This window comes from Argiope bruennichi, chromosome 10 (assembly GCF_947563725.1).
Source record: "Argiope bruennichi chromosome 10, qqArgBrue1.1, whole genome shotgun sequence".
Lineage (NCBI taxonomy): Eukaryota > Metazoa > Arthropoda > Arachnida > Araneae > Araneidae > Argiope > Argiope bruennichi.
Window position 1 is genome coordinate 74,208,103 of NC_079160.1, and position 14,337 is coordinate 74,222,439.

The window sequence follows — 14,337 nt, forward strand, 5'->3', positions numbered from 1 at the left end:
TACCAGTTATTTCTCAGTTATTTTCCAGTTATTTTTCCGGAGATCTAACAGTGATCTGGGGTCGAATTAACTCCATTCTGTTAGAGAGGTATACCTTCTGTGGTGGGAGCCGTAGTCAATGATTACATTTAAGACTGAATCTTCAGTCCCTAAATGATGATGTGAGGACTTGCATTGTGATTATCAGGGGTGCCTAGGCATAGAGTAGGTTGATATATCCTTCTTATCTAATTACTTAGGGACTGGGAATTCACATAATAAAGAAATAAGAAATCTGAACAAATATGGAGGTACTCGTTGCCTCTGAAGGATTTAGCAGATGCTTTGTTGAATTGACTAAACTTCAACTGTGGGGAAATATCTATTATTGGAGGGGGTTGATTTCCATTAAATTACTGACCACGGTCCCATACCATGGTCATAGTGAATCGGTCTTTCAGTAATCTTGATATTTAAGCTAGGTGGTGTAGAGCATTTATGGCTAGCTCATTTATTTTTCTAATTTTGCTTGTGTAAAAGGCAAAAGTCAACATAAGTAGAAAGCTATTTAAAGTTTGGAAGCAGATAACAATGGACGAAAGCTGTGTATTATTCTCATTTTGTAAGTAAATGACATTGGTGTGAGTAAACCATCATTTCCATTTTAATATTACATTGTTCATGAGTTACATCTCAATTTAACTTAAAAATTAACTTGTATCAGATAACTAAAGTGGCGAATTTCCAATCTGCAACCTTTTAGTCTAGTGAACCAAACTCCGCTGCCAGGCCGCAGTGCCATTGTGTTTGATTAATGTTGTATATTTTAGTAATAATAATGTATTCAGGAAAATTATAAAATGAAATTTACACAATAAAATTCATATTGAAATTTCTTTAAATGCTGTTATTTAACTAATACATGTTATGATAAGCAAGGCTGATAATTTTGCTGCAGCAGAAGCCAAAGAAGTTTCTTAACTTCTTTTCTTTAACTCTTTAACAAAACGAAAAGGATAATTTTCTTGTTACGTGCTCTTAAGCAAGTGTTGAGGACGCTCATTAAGCCTGAGAAAAATGAAGTCTATTCTTGTGCTTTGAGTATTAAGATAGTAAAAAAAAAGGTTAGAGGTCTTTTGGGTCTTTTCCAATGATTGGTTGAGTATCAATGTCCTGGAAACTAGCCAACTGCTGGTTGGATCGATACAAGCTTTTCATCGATAGGGCCATCGCCTATTTCCTTGTCTTTATCCATCAGAATTCCAGGAACTTTTGTCGGCTTCAGTTTAGTTAGGTTTCTATTTCTTTGAATATTGAATATGCTTTATATAGGACTATCAAAATGAAAAAGTTACAGTCAAAATGTGACACAATTATACTTAGAGCCACAGTTAAGATTTTGAAGTTTATTGTTCTTATTTTGAAAATAAATTGTTCTTAATTTAGACATATAAAATTGAATCAATAAGTGACCTATATATTTTTTTAACAATTTTGTTGAGAAATGTGCTATAATACTGTAATAATAAAGATTTCAAGCTTAAAAAATGTATTGTAACAATATTAAAGCAGTTATAAAAGTAAATATAGATAATGTATAAAAGTAATTATAGTAAATGTATAAAAGTAATTATAGTAAATGTTTAACATCAAAAATAAATTATTTGGTTTTTACTGCCTCGTTCACAAAGCATACAAAAACGAAGTTATTGTTATTTATGGTACTTTACAAGCCCACTGACAGTTATCTGTTAACGATTTAATTTCTGAGCATTTTGAATCCCTCTGAATTATTAAAATACTTTTTTTGACAAACTTCATGTTTTTAGTCTTAGATGTAGCCCCAAAATTACAAATGAATTTTTGGGCCAAATTTTTGTTTCAATCGTGGGGGAGGGGGGGACGCATCTAAAAAAACAACTTCGATTTTTGGATACTATTGACTAAACGCCATAGATTAATCGCCAAATAACTCACCATAGATGACACAATAGATTCAGTGAAAATGTTTAATTCATGTCTAAAATTAATATTGTGCAACTATAATATACGAATGCTATGCAAAGCGCCTCGAGATAACACCTTTATTACAAGAACATTTTGAGGGGACCCCTACCACTCGTTCCACATAGTTTCGCAGTTTTTCCTTGACTTCTCAAACCAGTTGGACAAGGACATTAAAAAATTTTCACGTTGACTTTATCTTTTTAATTGAAAATATATAGATCCAAACGTTCCACAATTTTTGTTCCTAAAAAAATATTTGTCGATAGAACAAATCTTATGCAACTTTATTTCTGTTTTTCAAGGGCATTAAAGGTCAAAACAAATACGATTTTTCGAATATTGCTCTGAATATCTTTTTCGAATATTTCCACCCATTCTTTCCTCACCCCCGCACGAATGTTTCAATGTTTCCAGCAAGATTTTGGTTACATATTCAAAAAAACAAAAACAAAAAAAAGAACATTTCTATTCAGTTCATTCACTTTCGTACTCCAAATGTGGAAAACACATCACAAAAAAAAGTCCCATGCGATGTTCTAGCCCAAAGATATTTCGTGAACTGACATAAATTAAGCCACCTTAGCAGCGGAGCGGAAAGCAAATGGACGCTCCGAATACTAATATCGTAGTTTGACGAAAAGGTCACGGAATTTAAATTGCATATCATTTCCATCTCCATTCCAAAATGTTCGGAAAAAATAAAAGTAAAAACCAAAATGAAAATGATATTGGTGGAACTGGTCAACTGATATTTAAAAAAGTGAAGTTATTTAAATTCTATAAATATTTTTTTCTTACGATTAAAGAACGCCTTCTTAAATTACGGATCGCAGCTCTGAATGGAGTTGCAAAAATCTTAACTAATTCTTGACGTCACTTCAAAAAAAGCTGTTTATTCACACACTTCTTTTTATTTTTGTGAATTTTGCATATATCTGTTCAGAACAAATATTTAAATAGGTGAATTAGTTTTTTTTTTTTTTAATTTCATGACAGAACTTGTAAATGTAAATTATATACCGAATTTACATTAATCCCGCTTATTTTAAATTAGCCGTCTTTGGTGACTATTTAGATCACCGGGGTTAATAGCTATAAAACATATTAATTAAATATTGTGCTCTGTTAATGGTTACTAAAAATATTAATTAAATATTTTGTGTAATTTTTTTAATGGTTACCAAAAATATTAATTAATTATTTTGTGTAACTATGTTTCATCAAAATATTTTCACTTTCCATGACAGTCCTTGTAAATGTAAATTATATACCGAATTCAGATTAATCCCGCTTATTTTAAATTAGCCGAATTTGGTGACTATTTAGATCACCGGGGTTAATAGCTATAAAACATATTAATTAAATATTGTGCTCTGTTAATGGTTACTAAAAATATTAATTAAATATTTTGTGTAATTTTTTTAATGGTTACCAAAAATATTAATTAATTATTTTGTGTAACTTTGTTTCATCAAAATATTTTCACTTTCCATGACAGTCCTTGTAAATGTAAATTATTTACCGAATTCAGATTAATTTCACTTATTTTAAACTTATCGTCTTTGGCAACCGTTTGATTTGACAGAATTAATGGCTACTGAAAATATTAATTAAATATTCTGTGTAAATTTATTAATGTTTACTAAAAATATTAATTAAATATTCTGTGTAAATTTATTAATGTTTACTAAAAATATTAATTAAATATTTTGTCAATGGTTACTAAAAATATAAATTAAATATTTTGTTAATGGTTGTTAAAAATATAAATTAAATATTTTGTTAATGATTACTAAAAATATAAATTAAATATTTTATGTAATTTCGCTCCATCAAAATACCGGGTGTCCCATAAATTTGTAAATACTTTAAAAACTCATAAAAATTGAAGGAATGAGTATATTTTAATGCGGTTTGCGAAACTGTTATTCTCATAAAGGGGGGAAGTCATACAAAAAAAAGAAATAGTTCAAAATTTTGTCGATAGAGGGCGCTAAAAACAAGCAAAACATACAATTCTATGAGAAAAATACTTTTATTTGCATGTAAGCAATTGTTTACATGCGTATCACACCAGTACTACAGTACTTGTTCTATATGTCCGCCATCACCACAAATAACAGTTTGGAAGCGGGAGACAGCACTGGTAACTGCATCATACAGCATATCCGGATGAATGCATGAGATTTCGTGGCGAATGGCTTCCTTTAGCTGCACTAACGAAGTTAGCCTATGGCGGTACACCCGAAACTTAAGGTAACCCCATAGCCAAAAATCAAGGGGGGTGTTAAATATGGTGAGCGTGGGGGCCATTCATGTGTAAAGTGAGGCTGATTATCCGTTCTTCAGTAAAAGTTCTCAAAAATGCCTTCACTTCGGTGTCGATGTGAGGAGGTGCTCCGTCTTGCATGAATGTCACTGTGTCAAGGACATCGTGTACCAATAAGGACGGTATCACTTCCTTCTGTAACATTTCCAAGTAACTTGTTCCATTAACTGAACATGTCTTCCATCCTGCTTTTTTACAGGGCTTTTCAAAGAAAAAAGGGCCTACAATAATGGATGCAGTGAAACCACACCAAACAGTAGCCCGTGGTGAATGCAGGGGCTTCTCAGTGTAAGCATGTGGATTCTCATGTGCCCATATTCTACAGTTATGGGTATTAACTGCTCCATGCAAAGCAAAATGAGCCTCATCTGTCCACAATATTTTCAGTAGCCATCGCGGATCATCTTCAATTTTCGCCAAAGCCCAATTTGAGAATTCCAATCTCTTAGCTGTATCATTTGGTAAGAGTAGCGATTGCAATTTGTATGGGTACAATTGCAATACACCATGAAGGATACGGTACACCGAAGTCTTTGGTATACCAGTTATTCGTGCCACTTCTCGTGCGCTACTGACTGCACTTGTAGACTGTTCCCTTAGCGTGTCCATTTGCGAAGAGACATCGGGGGTATGGACTGTTGCTAAACGAGGTGCACCACTGCGTGTCCGATGACACAAACTTCCAGTTTCTTCGAAACGGCGTACTAGGGAAACAAGTCCAGCAAGAGTGTTCGGACCTGAACCTTTCTTCAATCTTTTCTGGGTCCTAAACTTTCGTAAGGCTTTAGCCGCCGATTCTTTGCTGACTTAAAACAACTTTACCAATAGTGCTTTATCCACCAGTGTCAACATCTATAATGACTTAAGTACAGTACTGATGGTACCAGGTAATCTTAAAACTCTAAGGGACATGATGTCAAAAATTGTCAGTGTTTTACCAACTATTTGAGAGTTTGTAGATAAGGAAGAAGGACAGTAATTGACCACTTTGTGGCCAATTACCTCGAGGAGAATGTCAGTTTGACAAATCGGTCAATGCAAGGATGGCCAATGCTCAAGATAGCAGACTGCCTCAACAAATCCTATCGATACTGCTACGTTCAGTGGTGGCGGGGTGGTCGGCTGTACGCAAGAAGAAGAAGTATCAACATCTTAATACAAACCTTATGCAAACCTTTAGAAATGATGTGTCAATCGCTCACTCTGCCTTTCATAAGACTTTAATTTGCATATTTCCATTGATTTGCTTGTGTGCAGCGCCCTCTATTGACAAATTTTTGATTATTTTTTTTTTTCTGTATCAAAAAAAATCCGCCTTCATGAGAATAATAGTTTCGCAAACCGCATTCAAGTATACCCAGTCCAATTTTTATGAATTTTTAAAGTATTTACAAATTTATGGGACATCCGGTATTTTAGTTTCAAATTTTGATAGGTATATAATTCATATTACTTTTATTTCAAAAATTATTAGTGAATCAATCATGAAAAAATTAATAACGGCGAAACGGAATAATTTTAATAAACACAATTTTTTAAATCACATTTTTAATAATATACTAAAAAAAATATTTTAAAAATTTGTATTTTAATTATTTTTATCTTTTAGGCTTTAATTTTGTTATAACCACATACTAAGTAATCTCATTGGCACGCCATTACTCTATTCACCTTTATATCCAGAGGTTAAGAACCTTCAATTCAAAAACCTCTGTGACACTCCCCTCAAATTGGCAAAATGACAACGAATTGTTATGCATATTATGGAGCTCCGTAGACAGTTTTCCTCAAATCGTGTACTAGATGGCACCACACTCATGGAATTAAAATTTATTTCAATTAATCATAAAGTGTTAATTAATATCTGAAAATATTAAAAATGCATATTCCATTAAGAACACAGAAATATCCAAAATTTGAAAACTCAGATGCATAATAAAGTGAGAGATAAAACAGATTATAAATTCCCTCTTTACAAGCATTAAATAAAATTGTATAAATATGTAAGTAATATTAAAAGAATTGAAATTATTTTAATGCATTTTTTTATCTTCATTAAACTCACTCATATCTTCATTAAAGTATGGCGATATGTTTTTAGAACTTTTTCAACTTATTTAATAATTTTTTCAATTAAACGGATTTAAGATCAACAAACTTCGAGAGTTTCTGAAATATTCTTCAGCTGTTTATATGTTTCTAGTTAAAAATTTGTGAGAAATTGTAAGTTATTTCAAAGAAAACTGGAATTTACTTCGCATATTTTGTACCTATTCTACTCAATCTTATACATAACTTAATTTAAATATTGTCATAACATTTTAAGTTTTGTCATAATATTTTAAGTATTGTCATAACATTTTAAGTATTGTCATAACATTTTAAGTATTGTCATAATATTTTAATATTGTCATAACATTTTAAATATTGTCATAACATTTTAAGTATTGTCATAATATTTTAAGTATTGTCATAACATTTTAAGTATTGTCGTAATATTTTAAATATTGTCATAACATTTTAAGTATTGTCATAATATTTTAAGTATTGTCATAATATTTTAAATATTGTCATAACATTTTAAGTATTGTCATAATATTTTAAGTATTGTCATAATATTTTAAATATTGTCATAACATTTTAAGTATTGTCATAACATTTTAAGTATTGTCATAATATTTTAAATATTGTCATAACATTTTAAGTATTGTCATAACATTTTAAGTATTGTCGTAATATTTTAAATATTGTCATAACATTTTAAGTATTGTCATAATATTTTAAGTATTGTCATAATATTTTAAATATTGTCATAACATTTTAAGTATTGTCATAATATTTTAAGTATTGTCATAATATTTTAAATATTGTCATAACATTTTAAGTATTGTCATAATATTTTAATATTGTCATAACATTTTAAATATTGTCATAACATTTTAAGTATTGTCATAATATTTTAAGTATTGTCATAACATTTTAAGTATTGTCATAACATTTTAAGTATTGTCATAATATTTTAAATATTGTCATAACATTTTAAATATTGTCATAACATTTTAAGTATTGTCATAATATTTTAAATATTGTCATAATATTTTAAGTATTATCATAACATTTTAAGTATTGCCATAACATTTTAAGTATTGTCATAATATTTTAAATATTGTCATAACATTTTAAGTATTGTCATAATATTTTATATATTGTCATAATATTTTAAGTATTGTCATAATATTTTAAATATTGTCATAACATTTTAAATATTGTCATAACATTTTAAGTATTGTCATAACATTTTAAGTATTGTCATAATATTTTAAATATTGTCATAACATTTTAAGTATTGTCATAATATTTTAAATATTGTCATAACATTTTAAGTATTGTCATAATATTTTAAATATTGTCATAATATTTAAAATAAGCTGTAGACTATAAGTTCACGGTTAAATTGACTTTGGTTTATAAGGACAACTATGCGTCCAAATAGTTTGTTAAGCCGAAGGTTTATTGCAGATGCTATTTTTAGTCAGATATCTTTTAGGTAGACTCCTAGGGATTGCAATATCGGACCAACAATTTAATACCGGTATTCGGTATTTTTTAGATCTTAATACCGGGATACCGGTTTTAATACTGGTAGTAGAAATTTTAGAAAAAGAAAGAAAACACAGGTGTTTCTTTGTTTTATTTGCCAGTTTTGTTAGAGAGTGTAAATATCACAAAAAAACAGTTTGTGACTTATAAATTATAACAGTATATAAAGAATCACAAAAAGTAAAGCAACATCTTTTTTTATTTAAATCACAAAAAAGTGTAAATATCACTATTCAGTCTGTGGTACTATTACAAATTTTTGAAATGTGATCTTAAAAAACATAATGCGTCAATTGTACTGTCATTAAGCCTGGAACGTAGTTTTGTGCAAAAATGACCAGTTGTTGAAAACGCTCTTTCGGCATCTATGCTAGTTGGTGGTACTGTTAGCAATGCGCGATATACTTTTTCCAAGTATTTATCTCTAAATCCCTCATCTTCAAATAAATCGATTTCTCGTCGGATAATTTTGGATATAGCTGATTTTGGTATTGTATTTTGGTTTGTTGAAGTTTTTTTATTTATCGCTAATTCTAATTTTTGTTAGAGAAACAATTCCTTTTCACTATCGACATTAGTGTCATCATAATCTTTGACAACTGTACCGAATTCCTCTGAATGTGGATAGGTTTGCGAGCAAAAAATTTTAAGAAAATTTACTGTAAACTTTATCAGATTTGAATTGATTATTTTCTTTTCTTCTTTTTTATTTTCATTTTTAAGATAATTATAATTATGTAAATACCATAAGACATTTTTTATTTAGGTATGTCTTTCTTCTGTGCGATTTTTCAATGTAATATATAATTCTTCAGATAGTGATGTGTGCTGTTCTTTCAATGACTGCAACATGAAATTTATTGTTGCATTAGCTGTTAATAAATAAGAATCTCTCCGACATAATGCCTCAACAGCCAGTTTCATTGGAAGTTGAGCTGATACAATTTTGGATGTTAAGTCGAATTCACTATTTAATATAAAATTAACATTTTAATATAGTAAAGATCATTATTATTTTGTAAAAGAATAACAGAAGAAACAGAAGAATAACAGAAGTTAAGAACAGAAATTTTTCATTTATTCTTCATAATTTAATGTTTATATCCCTTATATTAAATAAAAATTGCATTATTATCTTTTTCTTTCTGCATTACTAATGATCTGTAATGTTTACGTCTCACAAAACCGCGTTTTTTCATTGTTAAATGTAAACATCTCCTCCTTTCACCCCTATTTTGTCGAATTAAACCCATCCTAACGCCTGCTCAAAAGCGCGGAGGGTTTTACAATCCGTTATCAAACAGTATTTTATCACTTTTCTTGATTGTACGATGCAACTTTGTATTCACAGTCTCATTAATTTCGCCCGTTAGGGAGACATAAAAATAAAAACGTATACTATTTTGCTATATTGGTGATCCCTGAACATACAATGGAAGCAATTTAGAAAATTTCTAGTAAATACCAAAAAAACGGTATTTAAACTTGTGAATACTGGTATTACAAAATTATACAAATGACTCAAAATACCTGTATTCGGTATCCCGGTATACCGGTATTGCAATCCCTTTAGACTCCTATAGGAAGACTGCCTGCTGCAATGGTTATCATGAAGGCTTCTGGAAAATTTCTTCAGTTTTTAACCAATCATACTCTTTAGAATCCAAAACCATCCTTCGCTCAAATTTTGTTTTAATTTTCACTGTTATATGTTGAATATGTTGTAAGAAATGTAAAAGTCTCGGACGAGTTCGTAAATGGCCCATATAACTCAAAGGGGGTAAAAATGGTAGGAGGTTTAAATTTTCAATTCGCTATAACTTTCTTGAAGATAGAAAAATATATCTAATTATCCAAATTAGCGCCTCATTAATACGAACAACTTTTATATTTAAAGTTTTTCGATAATTGCGATGTCTTAGAAGTTAGGGGCTTAAAAGTGATTTTCTAGCCATAATTTTGACCGTTTCTAACATCAACAATTTATGAGGCCAGATAGTAACTAAGATGTAAAGGAATTTGCTTTTATTTTCCCAACTTGCCCAGAGAAAAAAATTTTTAATTATATATGAATAAAATATATTTTAAGCAATGAAGAAGAAAAAATATTTAATCCAATTCCATAAAATTAATGCATGCAAAACTGAATGGACAATTTCTGTAGAAAATAGGTCAGAGGGGGGAAACACATTTTATCATCGATATATATGCTCTGCATTTATCCCTTTTCATAAATTTGATGAATGCGTTTCAGTTAATAAAAACTGACATATTTATCAATTGTACATCAATTTTCTTCATTTTTAATATGAAAAATGAGCAGCGTTCTTTTTCTAACATTCTCAAGTACTTCCTTATAAAAATTCCACTTAAAAGCTAAAGTTAAAATTATTGGTGACATTGTTTTATACAACCAATATAAGAAGTACAATTGGTATTCATATAAATAATTTAACAGTAATCAAAACCAATATTAGAAGAGATTCGAATTCGATACTGGAAAATCTAATTTCATAATGATTTGTTCACTTTTTTTTTATATTATCTTAATCTGTGAGTAAGTTTATTGATAGTTACGTTTTATGTATATGTTGTATTCATGTTTTATATATATATAAATGATATAACAATATTAAAGATTTTGAAGAACTGCATTTGATAGTTTTATTTGTTCGCTGTGCTTGCCATATTTAAAAATTTACTGTTAATTACAGCAACAATTAACTATGCAGAAACAGTGCGTTTAATATCATCACAAAGCACGTAATTATAAATCTAGTAATCAAAATTATAAAAAGTATTGTGTTTAAATATATCTAAAAACATTTCATAAAATGTATTTAATTTAGTGAAAATATTGTAAGAAGAATTATTATCACTGAAAAGCTTTTTTTTTTGTATTATTTTAAAATGGTGTAAAAATAGTTTTTTTTACAATGATCTACTCTAAGTTATAGGGAGAAAATGTTATCATTTCGATTAATTTTAAACTGAAAATATAATTAAAATTTTGACCCCCCCCCCTTCTCTTTATGAATTTGCACCACTCAAGAAATAACTCCGCGACAAATTTGATGGTTCTAAGTCCAACAGTAGGTTTATAAATCTTTCAGATTGATATTGCATCATGTATATCGCCAACAATTTTGATATAATGTCCAACCATTTAACATAATCGTATTGAAATATCTTTAGCTTATATATATACTAGCCGCCTTTTGGCGACCAGCCGGTTCGCCAATCTTAATGCTCGTTAAAATTTTAATAATTAACTATTTTATGTAATTCCTACTTTAATAGCTTCTTCATCAAATATTTTAAAGCTTCAAATTTTGATAGTCATGTAACTCACTCATAATAATACAAAGTCCTTCAGCCATAACATAACATGTATCTCTCTAATTTTCTGTTAGTTCCGGTAGAATTTATGCTTAAAATTAAAATGGAAATGACTAAACTGCAATTAATATAATAATATTTTTTACTGAAACAAAGCATTTTTTTTAATAATATGATTACTGATAATAGAGTCACTGAGCGTTTAAACTTGGGCACTAAAGAATATCTTTCTTAAGTTATGTAATATCTCAAGAATTTGCCAACAAAATTTTCTCAGATTCATCATGAACAGATCGATTCATTAATACTGTTTAATTTTAAATGCATCAAACTTTAAGAAAATAAAATGAATCGTTTAAAATAATCGGTCGAAAACAGGTTTAAAAAACTACTTAAAAAACGATGTACTTAAAACTATAAGCATATACAAAAAAATATATAACTAACATAAATACAATTTAATTACAAAAGCATGCAACTAACCTAAAAATAATTGAAATAATTGAAAACAGGTTAAAAAAATCTACTTAAAAAACGATGTACTTAAAACTATAAGCATATACAAAAAATATATAACTAACATAAATACAATTTACTTACAAAAGCATACAACTAACCTAAAAATAATTTAAATCATCCGTTGGTAACGGTTGTCATGGCAACAATCAGAATGCGCATGCGTGAATTTTCTTCGCCAGCTCCGGTAACGCAAATGCGTGAATTTTTCTACTCCAGTTGGGGTAACGCTATGCAGATTATACATTTTTTATTTCCTTTATTCTGTGTTATTTTAATTCAAAAGTACTTCAGAATGAATCTGAAACATGGATTAATTAACAATGTTTAATTTTAAATGCATAAAACATTAAGAAAATAAACAGAATCGTTTGAAATAATCCGCCGTAAAATCTTAACCCTAGCCTCATTACTGTTGGGAGAAAAAAACATTGAAGCCTTACTCATTTGGGAAAATGGAAGATTTTTTTGGCGGAAAAGTTGGCGGTGGGGAAAATGGAAGATTTTTTTGGCGGGAAAGTTAGTTTTTAATTAATAATTAAAATTCTAATTAAAATTTCAAAAAAAGGGACCCCAGGTGCACATTCCCGACCTCTAAGGTATACATGTACCAAATTTGATAGCTGTATGTCAAATGACCTGGCCTGTAGAGCGCCAACACACACACATTGAGCTTTATTATAAGTATAGATATTTTTTGAAGCAGAAGGCAGGTTAGAAGACATAGATGAGATTTAGTATTTTTAATTCCGTTTTATTCTCTGTAGGGAGGCAAGCATGATTATTTACAAGCAGGTGCAGTGCGGCACAAAAACAGAAGTAAGAAAGAAGCGTGAAACACAGGATCACTAGTCTTATATAACATAGGATTCCTGGCCACGCGCCAATTCAATACACGTGGTGACTTTTGACACCTTTTCAAGAGCATCGAAGGGATCACTTTCATTTGAGCGTAGTACTGATGGAACATTAATTTTACTGAGGAATTAATTAATCCGAAAGTGGAATTGGATGACGAAATAAGAGAATATTTTAGAATGAAGTGACTATAGGCTAAATTAAGATAAAATCTTGGAAATTAATTAAATTGAAATTAGAGTTAAAATAACATTACACACACACACACACACACACACACATATATATATATATATATATATATATATACATACATATACATATATCCTGCACTGCCATGCCACTACATTCTTTTCATTGAAACATCTTTTATATACAAGGTTTGTTTATATACAAGGCAATAATTTGATTTATCATACAATAAATTATAATACTAAACATTTTAATATCAGGTATATGTACTTTACATTTTGTTGCTTGATTGTTTTTTTTAGATTATTGTTAAAAATAAAATCAGTGGGCGCTTTCTCCCTAAAACTTTCCCAAATACTCTATTAATAGGTGTTATCTCATTCGTTCAAAAAACGCCTTGTAAAGAACTGGCGTACAATAACTAGGAAATATTAATCATTGCAGAATTAAGCATTTTTATTGAATCCAATATGTGATACTTGCTGAGTTTTTTAAGAATTATTCCTTGGCAGCATTTAATAGTATCCACAAGTCGAATTTATGTTTTAGACGCATTTTTCTTGACAGACAAAATCAAAATCTGACTCAGGATTACTATTGTAGTCACAAAATCATATACCAAATTTGACAGCGTTTTAGAGTTTTATCATGTTTACATGCTTCTGAAAGTATAGATTGAAAGACAATCAATCCCTTGTTCGATATTGCTCAAAATTTGACAGATGTGCACACTATAGATGTTAAATTTGTGTACTGAATTTTATCCAATCAGTTCTCTTCATTTAGTAGTTACCGTGGTAATTTGTATTCAATTAGCCGAACATACAGACTTTCTCTGAACAGATTTTGATCAAAATTTGATAAAAAAATATACAGATTTAGTGAAAAGATCGTATACCATATTTCATCAAACTAATTCAAATCACTTTTGAGTTATCTTTGTCACAGATAGATAGACATTTTCCAAAAAAGTGCTTTTCGTACACAGGACGATCTAAAACATGGAAATTCGTCCAAATCCAGAGATCGAATATTTTAACGTACAATACTTTTTCTATACCAGAAAGTAAAAAGAAGATGGAAATTTTATGTTAAAAATATTTTGCAATTGATTTGGAAAAATTTTTTATTGTTTTTACTTCATTAACCTGGAATGATTTCAAGACAAAATGTATCGGAATTCTAAATCTGAATTTATGGAAGTTATGGCGCCATCTAGAGACATAATCAATCACTAGGCTAAAACTTTATTCATTAGTGATATATTATGTCTCTAGATGGCGCCATAGTCTCATTGCTTAATGTAACAGTGACTGTTAGACGTGATTACAAATTTTAATCTATTTCAGGAATTTACTGAACTTTAAAATTGCTTATAATCATTTCAGAAAATGTTAAGCTGATTATAAATTGTCTTAATATAAAAAAGAATAAATTAATTCATATTTATTTTCTGGGAGGACGTTTAATTCATCATAATTTAAACATTTCATAAAACTATGTATTGTAAATAAAAT